Raw genomic sequence first — 18,204 nt, 5'->3', positions numbered from 1 at the left:
TGCCAATTAAATAATTAGCCACAGATGCTCCAGTGTAGAAAGAAGAGTGAAGACTGCTAAGACTTGGGATTTGACAAGCTGCAACACAATTAATTAAAGCATGTGTACAACTGCTTTAATGAGATTCTTGCCCTTTAAAAGAGTGTGCCTTCTAATAATCAAGTGTGGGATTAAAAAAAATATATATTGTTAGTTCCTTGACTTTTGCACAGTGTTCTTTTGAAGATACAGAAAGGAAGGCTGGGAAGCTAGAGAAAATGTTAATATGACATTACTGCATCTCTGAAAATAGCCAGAATACTCACCCACTCTTTAACCCTGCCAGAGAAAGCTAACTATCTCACACAGTAGTTAAACAGAGGCGCTCAAAACCTGCAGGACCAATTTCCTCTAAAGGACAAAGCAGTCTGTTTTCCTTCTCTAAAAGCACATGAAATTGCACTGATCCTTCAAGATAGTGAAAGGCAGGAAGTCTCTCTGCACAAATTTGTTCATCTGGAGAGTTCATTCTCTCTCCTGGTTAGATATTCCCCCTCGGGCGAGCACGTCGACTGGTTTCACACTACCATTCAGACGCAGCAGCTTGCAAATAAAAGAGTCCCTGCACTGCACTGAGCCCAGATCCTCAACACGCTGGCCAGGAACAGCCTCTTCCACTGTATCTCTGCAGCCACGTCCAGTGGGTCATGATTTCCAGCGTGTGCTTTGACACAGATGTCCAACAGTGGCAGAATAAACCCACTTCATGTGGGCCAGGAAAGGCTTCTAACTTTGTGCTCCAACCAAGAAGAAAAAAAAAAAGTATCCAAGAGTGACCAAAGAGATGTCTTGAAAAAATGTTTAGCTGCAAAGGAAAATGCCAAAGCAAAACCATTTTGGCACATTTGCAATTCTGCACAAGATCCCCCTATCACTGTCATGGAAGACTGGCATGTCTAATAATGTGCTATTTTATTTGCATCTTATTATCGACTTTGTTCTGCAGACACACAGACACACACTTTGCATGCACAAATTTGATGAAGGACTGTCTGAAATGTTCTGTTTCTTTGGAAGCCTTGAGTAGTACACTGAAATTTCTACTACTTCTACATTTTTCACTATAATGCATTGAGGTTACTCCTTGAAATCTTCTTTAATGTATTCAACTCCTGCGCTGTAAAGCTCCAGGTTTATACATCTGAAAGATACTGCCCTAACATGGACACCGCTGGCCCACATCTGACCTGTGAATCACTTTAAAAGTTCACTTTTTTTAGATAAAACACCACCTTAACGCAGGTACTGCTCAGAGTTTGAATCTGAAGGAAAGGTGTGAAAATAAACATCAAAGAGCATTCTAAGAAGAAAGTTATAGACATGCACAAGATACAGAAGGCTACAAAATAACATCCAAAGTGTTTGGATATCTTAGTGAGCGCTGCTGGATCAGCTGTGAGGAAATGGAAGCTACATCATTCCACCCAGGCCCTGTCTAGACAAGGGCATCCCCCAAAACTTAGAGGAAGATGGGGACTTGTGAGGGAAGCCACAAAGAGGCCAATACCTTTGGAGAAGCTACAGAGATCAGTGGCTCAAACTGGAGTTAATCTGCGCTAGTCAGCAATATCAAGACTTCTGCATGCAAGTGTAGGGTAGCTAGAAAGAAGCCAACAGTGAAGAAAAATCACAACAAAGCAAGGTTGGAGCTGGCTAGACAGTATGAGAGGTGCTGTGGTCAAATGAGACCAAAATGAAGGTTTCTGGCCAAAATTCTAAATGCTCTAAACATCTCAGTGTGGTGGTGGCATCATCACGTTGTGGGGATGCATTTACACATTAGAACCACTTTTGGCTGCAATAACAGCCTTAAGTCTGCTGGGGTACGTTCGTACCAGCTTTGCACAACGTTTGAGACTGAGTTTGTTCAGTTTTTTCCAAACGGTACCACAGATTCTTGACCATGCCTGTGTTGATTTTCCTTGTGCTTGTGATTAATATCCTGTAGAAAGGTGAAGTTTTTTTTACAGCACATGCTTTAGTTTTTTAACAGACTAAAGCAGGTTGTCTTGCAGTATGTCCCTGCACTATATGACCAACTGCATGTCTTTCAGTATTAATACAATTCCCAGGCCCTGCCGATGGCTAATCTAAAAGGGTGGAATTATAATGCAAGCAGCATTTTTTCAGCTATTAATAAAAAAAAAAAAAAAAACCCAATAAGTAAATACAAATCTGCTGACAAATAATCAACTTTGACTTTGAACATTTGAGCATACTGATTTGCAAAAAAAGCTAGCTTATTTGTACTCGAGACAAATCTGAATACTTTTAAGGGAGCTGAAATCCTTTGCAAGGCCAAAGTGAAAAAGTTGAGATGTAAGAAAAAGTAGCTAACGTCAGCCACACTGGGAACATGATTTCATGTAAATAAAATACGTAATGGTCAAGATTCAGCAAGTAGCCATATAGCTACAAACGCAACCAAGTCACGGTACAAGCTCAAACCCATTCACTTGATTTAAAGTATTACTCCAAATGCATCGCTATCTGCAAACGATGCTTTCGTCGGTTAATTTTGATTGGTTGGTGAGCTAACGTTGGCGTTATGCCATGTTTAATGCTACGTTTGGCCGCATTCATCCCCATTCGCTGAGGCTTTGCTCGCTGGCTCCCTCTAGTGTTCCGCAGTCATATTTGCAGTAACTGGAGGAACAGCGGCCAGGCTGGTGTGAAGTTAACACGCCAGTGTACCTATAAATCAATATCTTCAAGATCTTCTGACGAATAGCTCATTTAGCTAGCAAGATAAGTGTAGAACATAACTCATTCTCGAAAGTAACCAATATAATAATCGAAATAAATACAATTAACGTGTAGCTAGAAATACATCTGTGCCCCAACACATTTACGTATTGATAAAACTTACAATATTACAATAATAATTTGAAGCAGGCTGGATCTACATGAAATGACATATTTGGCTAACGTAGGCTGCCTCTCTTCTCTACAAACTGAACGCAGCATGCAAGTCCCTGGAAGCTTGCTAGCTACATTTCATTGAAATGTGCTAGGCGGTGAAACGAAACAGCTGTATAAAAAGATATCGTTTCAAGACATATATACATATTTATAAGATATTTCAGAATATCTTAATGGCCTAGCCCTGTCATATCTTGCGGACAGACCACCTAAGTTGAAGCTGAGTTGTTTTCTCCATAAAATCACATACAATTTATAGAAATGTTTCTTATTAATGAATTTATTTATTATGAAATATTAGAACAGTTCTAAGACTTACCCCATCCAACAGAGCAATAAGGAAGACCTATAGGTCAGAAGCCTTACCATTGCCCTCAGTGAAAAGAAAGATAATGAGACAAGCTCCACACAAACAGGTGTCTTCCTGATACCGCCTTGATGCCACAAGCGATCAAATGTAAGTTAATGGAATGGGGTTTCATCTCCTAAAATAGCCAGTGGTGAAAAATAAATAAACAATAACCGAGACACCTCATGGAGAAAGGCAAGCTGGCAGTCAACCAGAGAGCGGGCGAAGACGCACCTCTGACAACGGGCCAGGGCTCTTCTTAACAGCAAGGCTCTCCAGACACTTTCCAGCAGGACTGATGGATGGTGTGAGGAGTGGGGAGGAAGAAAGCACCACCTCTATATTGCCAAGCCCATGGCCGGGTGGCAGAGTTGAAGGAACAGTTTGACCACAAATAGTAACAGCGAGCAAAGACTCCCAGTCATTACCACTATAATTAACAGCCCTTAGCTTTTTTAGTTGTGCACAGTAGTACAAAGGCCTTTTTTAAACATTCACTTACAAACATTTCACTCTCAGAGTGAAAGTACTTATATATTCAGTATGTGTTCCCCCTGGGAAATGAACCCCCTTGATATTTCTAGCACCTCACACTAAAAGCTGAGCTACAGGAGTTATACATGATAGTGCCGCCTAGTCTTTTGTATAGCCGGTTATTGAGGTTGGGCCAATATGTGAAGGCATTGTGCAGGTTTTACTATAGGTTCATTTAGATTTTGAACCAGCAGCTGAATTTCAAATCTGAACCATTTTTGCACTGCACCTCTCATCCATGAAATGTGAGTACTACCACTGACCTTGGATCAGTCTGCTTTCCTAGGTTTAACTCACCTGTTTTTTTTCGCTTCTTTGTGAGTCAGCCCAAATGCATGCACACCAGCTACTTATAAATAAAACACCTAGTTAAGCTTTGTGATCTCAGCATGTGGTAGCAAAAAAACTAAATCTTATCTTTTATAAAATTATTATTAATAAAGATTCATGATTAGCAAAGCACACTACCCTGCAGATTTGAAGGTGCTGGTGATTAATTCTGTAATAGGGTTGTTTCCAGGCAACAGTCCATCAGCATGACTTCTGTACTGGCCAGGCTGTGCTGCTCCTGGGCTTGTTTTTGTTTTTTTTTTTCTTTCTACATCTTAGTACAATTATTTACTTCAAAATAAGAATTCTCCCAATAGAGCTTTAAGGAATCCTGAAGCGAAACTGAATCATGGCTGGTATGGGATCTGCCTAGTGAAAGCTGATGATGGCATCTTGTCTGCAGATGTGATGGCAATGCTTGCAGGTGGTACTGGTGGCTAGGACTGACTTCTGTTTTTTTGTCTAGTGGCTGTCCATGTGATGAGCTGGATATAGGACACTTACAACTGAAAATCTAAAAAAATATTAATGAAATGCATATTGTACAATTTTACAGAAAAGTGTGGAGTGTGCATAAACTTGTACCAACACAGTATTTAATCACCCATAAGCACTCTGCATGTATGATCTAAGACATGTGTTTCAAATGAAAGTTATTCTTCAGGTTAGACAGTTGCTTTGACACTGTGGTGTGGTTACCAGTCAGATAGCCGGTGTGTGTATGTCTGTTTCATCTTACACCCACAGTCTCGAAACTAATCACAAGTCAAAAGGATTAGGTTTCATGTTCCTAGAAATATGGAACATGTTTGCATATTGTGTGATTCAAAAAGATGGCTGAAGTGTGGTTCTCTCCTCTAGATACATTATAGAAACCCTTATCTCTTCAGCAAGAGATCTCTCTGGCCAAGAAGCACCTTCCTCACAAAGACAGTCGCCCTCGTAAAATCAGGGCAATATTAAGGCAATCTCTCAGGCTTTCCGGCCAGCTTTCAGTTTCTCACAGGGAGAAAAACTGTGCGAGCTGTTCTGTTGGTGCCACCCACCGTCATTTCTGCTGTAAGCGTGTGGGCCCGTAGCTGTGGCAACAGGACATCCCCCCCCCCCCCCAACTCTGTCGGTAATAAAGGCGTGGGGTTGTCAGTTGAGCCAAGTCGCTTGGTGCGTTGTGCGACGCAAGCAGACCTGGCACAGAGAGAATCGTAATTTCTCACCGCACGGCTTCGCTCAACCATGAAACGCACTGCAGCCGATGCAGGAAGCATGTGTGGAGCTCCTGTAATTAGAGGCTGGGTGCTGTCTCTGAGGTCTCTGCCTCTTTAGCAGTGTTTTGGAGTGTGTGGACATTAGCCTTTCTTGCCTGGGGGTCACTCTGAGCTATGATTCTGGTAGGTGTAGCAGGCTGTTTGGGGAAGGTAAAAGTACAGGTGTGGTAATGGCAGCCCAAGCATATCTGGGCAGAGCGCTGGAGACCAAGGGGCTGACGAATGTGGTAGACGAACATTTCTCTAAATCAAATCAAGGGTAATGCACAGCCATCCCAGATCCAACTAATGCTGCCATCATGGAGTTAGAATGTCACCTTCCTCTAGATCAAACATCTAGCAGAAGTTCTATTTTTGAGACATTTGTTTGTCAAATGAAAGAACTGCTTTGTTGAAGCTCTCTGTGGCATCCTTAGACTGCATCACTGGCTGCACTGAGAAGTGAAAACAGTTGGAGGGCTATAAAACAGAGCAAAAGCAATTACATCATGCTTGCAACTCTCTGGCTACAGCCTTGGGAGGTACATATATACTGCTGTCTGGGTGGCAGTAGCACTATAGATGCAGGGCTGTTGCCATTTGAGGCTTGTTGACCTGTTGGTGATTTGGGAGGCTTAGAGAGCAGATCAATGAAATGCATGAGTCTGTGTGTGTGTGTGTGTGTGTGTGTGTGTGTGTGTGTGTGTGTGTGTGTGTGTGTGCGTGTTTAAGAGAGAGAAAGAGAGACCAGGAAAAAACCTGTGGGGGGCCCTGCTGGAGGCTTTATCAGTAGAGTGGATATCACTTAGGTGGAGGTCCCCTGTGTTGATAGGCCAGACTATTAGCTCCGTGTCATTTCGTCCAGTGTCTTTTTGCAACATCCCACTTACTCGAGCACAGTTCTAGTACCAAATAGACTATAGTGTCTCAAAACATATTACCAACATATTACCAATGTGGCAAACCAAAAGGACTTTATAATCCCATACTTTGCCTTGTATAGTCAGCTCTGATACACAGATCAGTTGAGCTAGCTGCGGTGAATCATGGGTGCTTTCATGATGCAACCACTGCTATACCGAGAGCAGCATTTTTTTTTTTTGTGAATCATCCTCCCACCTTGAGTAGCATAAATACCACCTGTTCCCCAGAGACAGGCAGGACTTCTGCAAAGGCTCACGAAGATGCACATATATGGAGCCCTTCACTGGCATGCATGCCCCCCACTATTACCTGTTCCAGGTGCATCTACAGGCAGGACTAACACCAACCTCATACACCTAAGGACCGTTAGTACTTTAAATGACTAAACTTTTTTAAAAGAAAAAAAAATTAGATTACCAGCAGAATCAAACTGTGAGAGCACTGCCATTAATAGACAACGGGATTTGATATAATTTGACATTAATTCCATCACAGATTGCTGTGAAGCAGGGCTCTTAATTCAAGTGTATAAGTAACATGCAAGAGGACTGTCCATTGAGCCATTTTGATACTCCTCTTGCAATATGGCCCAGACAGAAATTTGTTCTTGTTAAAAACATGAGTAAAGGTGTGTGTATGCGGTAAAAGCTTGCGGGGCATTTAAATTGCTCTGAAGAGGTCGCAAGTCATAATAGAGAGGGGCCTCTTCGGTCCACATGACAGTAATGCGCTATGAAAGTGTGTCATCTCCGTTGAGTCATGAGAACGGAGCTGACCAAATCGACAGTCAGATAGCATTAAACTGACTGGCTTGGAGCATCGCTCTGTCACACACATGCTGGCTGTGTCCCTGGTCATCCCACCTCTCACATCCTTCCATTTTTGCATGACTAAATAGTTTTTAATGGATTCAAACTCAAGCTATGAAATTCAAAGAAGCTTCATAAAAACGAGGTTGGACTTTGCATCAACAAAGAGGTCATGGTCAGGGGATCCTAGCTGCCCCAAGGTATATTTTATTAAACTGGTTATTGTCTTTAATTGAGCTTTATAGAACATAATGGGATCATTTAATTCCTAATGGAATCATTTCATTCCTAATGGGATAATTTCATTTGTAGTTCCAAGTAATGCAGCAGATGTGGTGCTGGAAAGGGATACAGCCAAGCTCGGTAGTTGCTCTCTGCTAGTTTCTCCAGGTTGCTGTGCCTGGCTGAAACAAACAGCTATCTGTATACTGCACAGCTGAGCTTGCCCGATAGATCACTTTATGGAGACATCAGGACTGATACTGGTATTGGACTGTGGTATCAGTTTACACTGCATATGAGCTTATCCTTTTTGACAAGGTCCTTTTTCACAGCTTATACTTCTTCCAATTTTAGTGACTCGTGTTTAAACCACAGATACATTGGTTCATGATGCCTTAATTTCAACATTCAAAACTGAAGAGATAGCAGAAGACTCTAGACAACACTCTGAAGTTTTCTCTCCCTCATCTTATCTCTCTTTCCTTCTGTCCTTCACTCAACTCTGAACAATTCTCTCCCAATGTATGCCATTGCTAGTTACTACCTACTACCCACAATCTCCTCTGTCCTCTGATAGCTACCATGGATATAGGGTGTGGCTAAAGCATGCCTCCTCCTTGATGTGTATATCCAATAACTATATCTTTTCACACTGCCCCTTGCACTGTACTGTAGGACAGCTAAATGTGCCTAAACGAAACACATGGCCAGGATTGGTTGTATCACTCTATTTAAGAGGAGGTAAACCATCTTCCCCCAGTCCCAGAGCAAGGCATGGAAAGCTTGTCAGGTCTCTATCACAACAAGCACAGGGCCTGGAGCGATACACTGACAAGGTGCTTTTCTGTACTGGGAAACAGGTTATAATAATAATAATAATAATAGTTATGCCATTTCTTTTGGCTACCACTGCTTTATGAGTCTATTACCAGCACTGGCAGATACTCTTATCCAGAGCAACTAACATATTTATGAGTATGACAGGAAGTGCACTTCCCCCATGACTTTGGTGTTGCTGGCACCTTGGGGTGTTTGATGCACCAGCTGAGCTACAGGAACACATCACAGTTGCATTGGTACATGTTCTTCTGCAGAGTGGCTTGCGTATATTTCTCAGAATGACGGCATGCATACCCCTTGGAAATGAAACCCACGATCTTGCTGCTGCAACCACCTTGCGCACCTGCCTTACCAGGTGGGTGCTCTCGCATGCATCCTGAAGCCCAGAGAGAGCTTTTATACTGTAGGAAAATTAAAAGAACTGCACTGTACAGAAAGAGCAATTACTACGATTCAGTCCGAACTGGGTGGTGAGGCTTCTCCTCATACGGTTGTGGTGAACCCCAAGAGGACAGAAATGTCACCAGGTCGCGACCATGGAAACAGGTTGTGATGACTGATGACAAGAAATTAAAGTGGGTCCCTGTCACCCTCCACCAAGTCTGATATCAGACTGGACTTCGTGTACTTTCTTGTTTCTGTATACACAGACAAACAAATTCTGAAAGGACAGCAACTCATGCAATAATGGAGACACGTATACACAGACAAACAAATTCTGAAAGGACAGCAACTCATGCAATAATGGAGACACTTTTTCGGGGTAGAAAGAGATATAAGCACGTGCGCATCTTGCGAATGCGCACAGGGATTGATCTCACCAGACGGAAAGTCACGTATAGTAAGTAGGATACATTGGAATTCAGTCATGAATCCCAGTGAGATATAGGCTACCGGGTATCAGCAGAAGCACGGACGTATAAGCCACATAATTCTCCTGGAAACAACCAATAAACCAAGAGACCAGTGCGCTGGGGTAAAGGGCTTCCAGTTTTAATTCATTAGACTGATAGATGCCTATTACTGCCTGCATATTCCCGTTTCACACTGTGGCGTAGGTGGTGCGACTCTATTGATTCTGATAAGCTCAATAAGATAAATTTGATTATCGTTTAATGCGCAGGTTTACATCACTGGCAGCACGAAAGTCGATACAAATTGCTAGCAAGCCGGTCTTTGTTATACGTCAGGCGTAATGTACCAGCCTGGCGATAAAGAGGCAGTGCTGACGGAACGCGATGTCATAACATTTAAGTCTTGACCAATGTAAAACATCGATCGGGAGACAGTACAGATGCATTTTCTAGTCAATGTGGTCTTCTCGTATCTGAAAGAATTCAGTGCAATATGAATGGCGCGGTTTTGCCTCAGCAATTAAGGTAATTTGCAATATAGACCCATATAGAACCATTCTGTGCTATTGTGGATCAACTGCAAAAGCTCAGAGGAAGAATAAAGGCTTACCTCGGATTCGGTATTAATCACAGTTCATATTCCTGAAATAGTGAGCAGTACCGACCAGAACAAGAAAAGCGCTGTGGACGGAGGAGGGCTGCTTGAGATACGAGAGTCGAGCCGTTCCCCTGCGCACCTGACAGCGCGCTGTTGCTGCAGCGGAGATACGAATATGGTCCTCGGTTCAGAATAGCGTGTCGGAAAACGCGGAGCGGATCGGACGTCGGAGTGAATGGAGCGGCCGTTTAACCTCAACGAATGCATCCTAAGATGAAAAATGACTTATGGTCTGTGTAAACGGGGCTCATAGGTTAAGGCTTCTGGAGGAATTTCTGTAAAAGGCGTATCAAAAATAATATATCTGAAGGCTGGTCTTTAAACTTAAGATACACAGTTAAGATACACACGGTGACACAGAGGCAATAGTTTTAAACTCAAAACAACTTTAAAACACAAACGTTTCCTTAAATCATTACGTTCCTACAGCCAAACACTCTTAATGGGACACTCTACGCGCTAAACATGTATCCGTTATATTTAACGATTACTTAACCATTTAATTGTTGAAGCCGTTTAATTGCACGTTCGCGCACTCCGAGGTCAGGTCTCGCGTCACACCACAGGATATGTTCGTCACCCCTAAACTACAGTTGCTCAATCTACAGTAAAACGGAGACCATTACAAAAATAATAATTCTATCTAGCTAGTAGCAAAAACATTTGGAAATATATGTTCATTTGTTTATTACTTTGCAATCGGAGGGATTTTTGGAGCTATGTCGCCCCTCTTTGGTTTAAGTTCGACAAGGTCCGTTCTTATCGTTGAGCTTCAGAGGCGGCGACGGCAATAAATCATTGTAAAAGATTTAAAAGTTTGTAAAATCTCTGTCAAAGAAAGTGACGCTTTTCCCTCCACATGAAGAGGGGTGATTCTCTTTCAGGTGTGCAATTCGTCCGGGTTGTACATTTGTTTTACCTATTTCTACAGGACGTAGGACAACTTTGAATTTCCAAAAAAGTAGACTACTTTGGCTCTCACAATGGACAGAATAACCTAGGTCTTGCTTATGAGAAAATATCTCTGTGCTTGAAAAACGTTACCCTTTAGATAAATTTATTATTTCATACAAAGTTCTTGTTTGGTCGGCATGCCTAATCCGTGCCAGGTTTTGGACGATGCCACATAGACTAACGTTAAACATGGAGAACAGAAAAGTAAAACGATTATGAATGGATCATTTTCATGTATTGATTGATGACAAATGCATGAGCGGGGCAATTTTCAGTGTTGCTTTGACAACCTACAACCTTTTTGTGTTATTCCACAGCGAGGACATTATTTTATGTCTAGAGTAAGTTTAAGTCTATTCCATTACTCTTCACTGGATTACTCGAATCATTCAGTTTTGAAGGATAGTGACACCTACGGCAAACGGGAGGATGAAAAAAAGACTTCTAAGGACAGGATCCGCTTTCTTTTTTCTCCTTTACCTTTAAGAAGAATTTCGATAAATGTAATTAGAAAATATTCTTACCATAATTTTCTTGTTTGATGTCTTGTATGTATCCCAGTATTCGCCGCAGGCCAAGAGGCACTTTGAAAGGACTCTGTTTTGAGCTTTGTGTATTTCAGCGACATCGGTGGAGTACCATTCAGTGTCTCTGTACCACCCTTTCACTGAGGAACCAGGGCTTTAGTAAAACCCAGAGGCACTGGGAGAGGAGAGGGAGAAAAATAGCACTTACTGCTAGCCTTATGCCACGTTTTAACCACAGACTTGTCGTGAGAGCAACTTCACCTTTGGAGAGACCAGGCCTGTCATTTAGAAGGGCCAGAAAGGACAGGAAGCAGCCTCTATTCAGCTGTGATTGGTGGAACAAAGCGGGCGGTTCTCTCTCTGTCACTCATCTTTGCGAATCCATGCCAAGGATCGGTAGTTGGTCAGCGCCGGATTCCATGGTTCCGGGCTCTGTGACCTCCCCTCCTTCGCTGTGGGTGACTGTGCACAGGCAGAAAGGAAACGACAACGTAGTTACTCTGTGGGACATTTGAGGTAATGCCGCGGTACAGTGGGGACACTGCATTACTTTAAGGACTCTGTATTCTCCAGTAAAGGGACAATAGTAGATGATGTATGGAGCAAACATGCTGTCATTGCCTTGGCTGCTGCGACACCAGGTGAGGATGTGCACACTGTGTGCCAGAGTGTTTGCAGAGATGTCAACCCTCATTACATCAGAACACAAACAACTGCAGCTTTGATTCTGCATTTTATTGTGCATGTTTTACTATACAGATGCCTTTGAATTTATAGGAAACACCAAAAATACTATATATATATATATATATATATATATATATATATATATATATATATATATATATATGTGTGTGTGTGTGTGTGTGTGTGTGTGTGAGAGAGAGAGAGAGAGGGTGTGTGTGTGCAGCAGAAATAGCACAAATTACAGCCTGAAATTTACATAGAGGTACAGACATTTAACAAGAACAGACCATGAAAACAGAAGCCAAGCATACAGGACCAGTCATGAAACTGATAGTATAGCGTGAGTAAGACATTTATGTAACAGGGTTCATAAAGGCTATGGTCACTGTAATCATACTTTCCCTTAAAAATGAGCTTGGGTAGACACCAATTAGACCACAACATCAGGTGTTAAAGAGGCTCAGAGGGCAGCATAATGGGTAATCGGCGGGCAATGACGCAGCCGGCCGAATCTGCAGAGCACCCACCCCCAGACACCACCCGATGCCACCATCTGTACAGCATCCACCCCACACCACCTCACCACAGTCTAATCACACAGTTGAATGAGGAGCAAATGAAAGTTCTCCCATTCTCCACTGCCATTACTGCAGCACACAGAGGCTTGGATGGAGAATGGGTGGGATGCACAAGGATTTTTCTCCTTTTCACAGATCTAGATTTGTAGTGCGGTCGCCCATGATTAGCCATAATAAGAAATGGAAAGAAGCACCAGAGTTTGTTGCTTCAATCATTGGGAATCGGCATTACCTTTTTTTAAGGAGGTGGCTGGGATCTCAGAAGCTAGACAATTCTTACAGTGAGACTGTACTGGGTTTTACAGCTGTGCTGATATTAGACAACAAATAAAATAAATAATACACTACATGTCAAAGGTTTTGGGTCACGCAGAAAATGTAACATTTTCCCTGACAACTCAAACTTTTTATTATTAAACGAGTTGCAAGGTGAACAGAAAACATTGATAATCTTAGAAATAAACAATATTTGATTGAAATAATAATTTTATCATTAAAACTTTGATTTCGTCAAAGAATCTGACGTTGGTATCAGTTATGGCCCTGCAGAGTTTTGCCATTCTGTAACTCTGTTGATGTTGTTGTGTATACAAATTAGTATATTGCCATGAGGTTCTAAACAGAGGTCACAAAACTGTGTGCATACCATTTACTGAATTCATGGTGTAACCATATGATCCAAATAATCCAATGATCCAAATCAGCATATTCATGACAGTAAAGCCATATTCTTGTCAGTCCTCTTGCTCACAATAGGTTGCAAGTGTTCTCAGCATGTATCCGTAAAGCACAGAAAAAAACTAAAGTATAAAAATATTCTTTAATTTAAAAATCTCCATCCTCTGTAGAGCTCTCAAGAGGCTAAGCAAGAACTGTATTTTGGTTTTGTGTGCGCAACGTTCTAAATGGTGAATATGAATTAGTTTGACGTGGCAACAAGAAACTACATAGAGATGAAGCAGCACTGTGCCCACTGTGCAAGCACTGAAGGCTAGTGAGCAGTGCACTGATTAAATGTACTGACTTTAAGTGTGATTTTCGACACAGGCGCAATACAATACACAATCGAGTTTGATTTATTAAATTCATTGTAATAAATAACTAAACATTTTAGGTTTCTGAAAAGTGGTTCACAAACAGGTGCAAAGATAGCACTTATAAGAAATGACCCTCATCATCATGCTGGAATAACCACATGAACCAACAGCAATCTGTGAAGTCTCTGTGTTTCACCATCCAGTGTCCAACACTTTTGCCAAATGTTTTTGTCAAAAAAAGAGGTCAACTTGTATCAAGATCAAGATATTGTTAATGCTTATAATTTATTTGAAATATTTTAAAATACTGATATCTGGTTTTGAGTACAGCATGATCTTCTAATCTATAGTTAAAATTCACATCCCATAACGTAGAAGTAACTATATAAGTGCTTTTTAATGACTCAGTGCTGAACAAATCAGAATTATACAGGCCCATAATGAGGAACTATCCTCCAAGTGGTGCTCAGCTCTTGTGTGATTTGGTGAAATAAAGCAAAACTATTTTATTCATTCAAGTACTCAACATACAAAAAAATGAATGCACAAGTAAATTACATTGTGTGCGCAACTTGCGATTACAGGATCTCTATTTAGTATTTAGTTGGCACTGTAAACTAATTTGTACGCACAATGAACACAATTTAATACATCATGCACATGAAGAAAAAAAGATTCCTATTGTGGCCTTTTCAGGACTCTGTTCAAGCTACTCGCACAACAGCTCAACAGGATTCACTGTAAAACCTGATGTTGGTCTTTACTATACCAATGCAATAATCGGTAATCTCATCAAAACTTGGAAATCAAAGTTGCTTTCACGACTTTGGCTGCAAATGTAAACTGTCTGTTAGTTTTAAGTTATAATTACAAGATTCTGTTTCAAGTTCAGAGTTTGATATTAGCTATACTTGTAATTTGATCTGTTACATTTGAGTAAACATTCAGATATTCCATGACCTTCCACATGCTATTTATGTTCTTTATGGACTCATTTATGTATTGCATAATACGTATTTGAGTTCATACAACACATAATTGCAGTCTTCAGGACATGTTTAGGTGTAAAAGAATTCGAATGGGCATGAGCGTGTGATCAAGCTATATAAAGCTATTGTCAGCATACTGATTAATAAACAAATTCATATATTTGAAATATTGTGTTGTTTAGTTACATAAAATAGAATATTCAACGAATAAAACCTCAATAAATCCATCAGTCAAGTATAATCAACTTCATAAATGAAATCAACTAGTCTTAAATTATCAATTTGAATAACGTCAACTTGTGATTAATTCTCATGTTCCGCATTATTATTTTCTAAGTGTAGTGACCCCAACCATGAACCTCAGCTATGTGAGTTATGAGGCTCAATTTTTGAGGCAACACGTTGCCTCAGTTCTTTTGGAGTAAATTGAGCGTTTTCGGCTGTTGTAGGATAAAATTGGCTCCGGTCTAGTGCCGTCCAGAGGGTGAGACATGGCGCTGCAAAATTGCAGAGTGGCCTCTTTGTTCATGATCCCTTTTACTCACCACTTCACCCCATCAGGCTTGGCGGATGGCATCGCTCACTCCTCCAGCATCTGTACATCTTTTCTGCGTCTCAATTTGTTTTCCATGTGATCCAAATCCCTCAAACTTAGATTTGTCTCTCCGTAAAACTTTCCCCTAATATTTCTCCGTCTAGTGTCTGTGTTCTTTTGCCCATCTCAATCTTTTCCTTTTATTATCCAGTCTCAGATATGATTTATCTGTTAATATTGAGAATGGTGATTTTTCTGTCAATGGTGTTTTGCATGTAGCACTTTAATGTAAACTAGTGTTTTGATGACTAATGTTTTGCATGTAGCATATAACGAAGCTGCTGTTTCAGGACCTGTATGGCTTCTGTTTCTCAAACTCTCAGTCTTGGATGTTCTTTTCCTCTTCCATAGTTGTGCACTGGGGCCTCCCACTTCTCTTTCTAGCATTCTAGAGCCAGTTTGCCCACTTCTGCAAAAGTGGTAATACATACCACCTTATCAGTATTTTGGCAGTTTCTTATACTGAATAGCCCTCATTTCTTAGAACAGGAATAGTTTGTAAGGTTTCAGAAGAATTTTCTTTAATCTGCATTATGTTCGCTGTGCTAACATAAGTGTAAAAGTGTTTTCTCATGAACAATTAGCCTGTTCACTAAACTCAGATTAACAAGCACAATGTGCTACTAGAAACAAGACGGATGGAAGCTGAAAGCTGAGTTGGAAGCTGGGCCTCTGTAAGCCAGTGTGGATATTCCATTGAAAAATTTAATATTCCACACATTTCTGGACAAACTGTTAATCATACACAATATTATCAATATTTCTGGTCAATTTAATGCTCATTCTTTTAATGTTCATTAATCAGTTTAATGTTATTTTCTTTTTGCCCAGTTGTAAATTCACTTAAATACCTCGTCTGTTGTCTGTGTTATGCTCATTGGCACATTTAATAAGTTTATGCAACAAGGGTAAATGTGGAAATTGTTCATTTGTTTCCCTTCCTTTCGTAAACAGTGTTCAGCATGTGCACATTTAATACTGCGTTAACCAAATTTATAGGTACTTTACTAGACTGTTTACGTTTTTGGATGTATTTCACCAGAAACAAACATCTTAGATTTTTGCTTTCCAATATCAGTTTGTTAAGGAGTTTTAGCTGAGACAATTGTTTTTTCTTTTAATTAAATGTCAAGGAATCTTTCATTTTCTTAAAAGTGAATAAACTGACAAAGTTCTTCCATAGGTTATTGTTTATGTCCACTGCAACTTTTCACTTCCGACGGCAGCCCCCAGAATAATGGTTTTGTTCTGCCACCTAGTGGCTCAAAATATAATTTACTTAGAACATATATTATTAACTCACTTATTTTATAAATATAGGAAAAACAAGAAAGAGACAGGGCATTAATAGGGTAAATGATTCTATAAAAAGAAATTGACATCAATTGACTGAGAATGATCTTTTCCTTTCCCCAAGCTGGACTACCTAGCCACCTTGACTTGCATAACCTGAACCTGCACTTCCTGCTCTCCTCTTTCAGGAACATAGATGACTACCTGGCCACCCAGACTCACCTGACTTATTACTTAATTGCTTTTGTACATTTTCTATCCAGTATGATCCACTGTCACCAAGTGGAGGATTTGTTACCTTTTGAGTCTGGTTCTCCCAAGGTTTCTTCCTTCAACCAAGGTTGTTTTTTCTTTGCTACAGTTGCCTCTGGCTTGCTCTTTAGGGGCCTTTACACTTTGTTCTTGTAAAGATGCTTTGAAATAAAAAGAAAGTCTAGGTACTGTATTGAGTTCCACAGAATAAATCCCTGCTCCAGTGAAGTTCATTCACTCAAAACTGCACTTTAGTCGACCCCGCCTTCTTACTAATTCAAATAAAGTCAAATAAGTACGAAATATGAAAAAAGGGTATGTGTATTAGCATATGTGTATTAGCTGCCTGAGAAAACCTATTTGAAGAACTGACCGGAGTCCTGCCTGTGTTTAACCTCCTGTCAGTCACTTCATGAGACGCTCCTCAACGTCCCATTACTCCACCACCACCTCCGTCAGTTTTGGCGGCATCTGTTAAGTGCACAGGGTCGCCATTTGAGCAATGGGGCAAAAAAAAACAAAAAACAAAAAATAACCCACGCTGTACAAACAAACAAACAAACAAAATAAAACAAAACAAAAACAAAGACAAAAAACGTGTTAAAGGAAGAGTTGTTAACACTGGAGTGCTTTCTCAATTGAAATGCGAAAAGCAAGAAATTAGCGACGTTCCTCCTGGACAAGACTGGATAGCTGGATAGGTTAGTTATGTAAACGCAATCTGTATACGTTTAACTGTTTGACTGAAAGACTTTATATATCGAATAGAGTAGATAAATCTTTACCACCGAGAGAGCTATGTAAAGCAATGTTTTGGTTGAACCAGCTCCTATCTTCCTATCTAATGATTAACAGTCTCCCTAGCAGCTAACGATGCTAACAAGCTAATACAGGTAGTGACTGATAAACTCATAGGATATCATTAAAATAAATATTGTAATATATTGCATAGTGTATACCACAATATCATACATTTATCATCTATATTGAAATAACTAAGCATTATTAATAAACACCCTGCATTGTCTCTCGAACGTGAAGTCATGACAACTTAAGCTGTGTTCGTGGACGGGGTGGAAAAGGCGGATCCAAAGAGTAAACAAATCGTTCCTATTTGTTACTTTACTGCCATTTGTATTGTTTAAAATTATATAGGTTAAATAAATGCGTTATCAAAAATGTTTACCTAAAACCCTTTTTCCCCCAATCACAGTTACGTTGGCATTTTCATTTGTGATTTATTTGGCTGGGCGTTTTTTCATGAGTTAGCCAAACGAGGGCAGCAAATTATTTTATATGGGAGTATAATACATTTTGTGCACAACTAGTTCATTACACGAGACTCTCTCTCTCTCTCTCTCTCTCTCTCTCTCTCTCTCTCTCTCTCTCTCTCTCTCTATATATATATATATATATATATATATATATATATATATATATATAGCTGTATAAGATAAACAATCAACACGTCAACACCGCGCAAATGAATATTATCACTCCAACACGAAACACATAAGCAGTTTAATCTCTCCTGTTGCATCTTAGTACGCTGTCGTAACGCTCGTAA

General features: G+C 40.4%; 1 protein-coding gene across 14 annotated transcripts in view; it reads right to left on the bottom strand.

Annotated features, from left to right (window-relative positions):
* The window catches only part of dlgap1a (discs, large (Drosophila) homolog-associated protein 1a), a 79,537-nt gene extending 67,685 nt beyond the window's left edge, over positions 1 to 11,852 (bottom strand). For 11 of the 14 annotated variants that reach the window (XR_014125932.1, XR_014125931.1, XM_081722995.1 and 8 more), the window contains exon 1: positions 9,678 to 9,815. The gene's annotated coding sequence lies outside the window, so the exon portion shown is untranslated. Of the gene's footprint in view, positions 1 to 9,677; positions 9,816 to 11,203 lie in introns of those variants that run through there. The other 3 variants (XM_081722998.1, XM_081722999.1, XM_035528572.2) reach the window with 1 other exon arrangement.
* Between the last annotated feature and the right edge of the window lie 6,352 nt (positions 11,853 to 18,204).

Source organism: Electrophorus electricus, chromosome 11, assembly GCF_041902795.1.
Source record: "Electrophorus electricus isolate QZ-2024a chromosome 11, ASM4190279v1, whole genome shotgun sequence".
Taxonomy (NCBI): domain Eukaryota; kingdom Metazoa; phylum Chordata; class Actinopteri; order Gymnotiformes; family Gymnotidae; genus Electrophorus; species Electrophorus electricus.
Note: the sequence above shows the minus strand (reverse complement) of the source record. Positions and strands in the feature narration are given on the sequence as shown.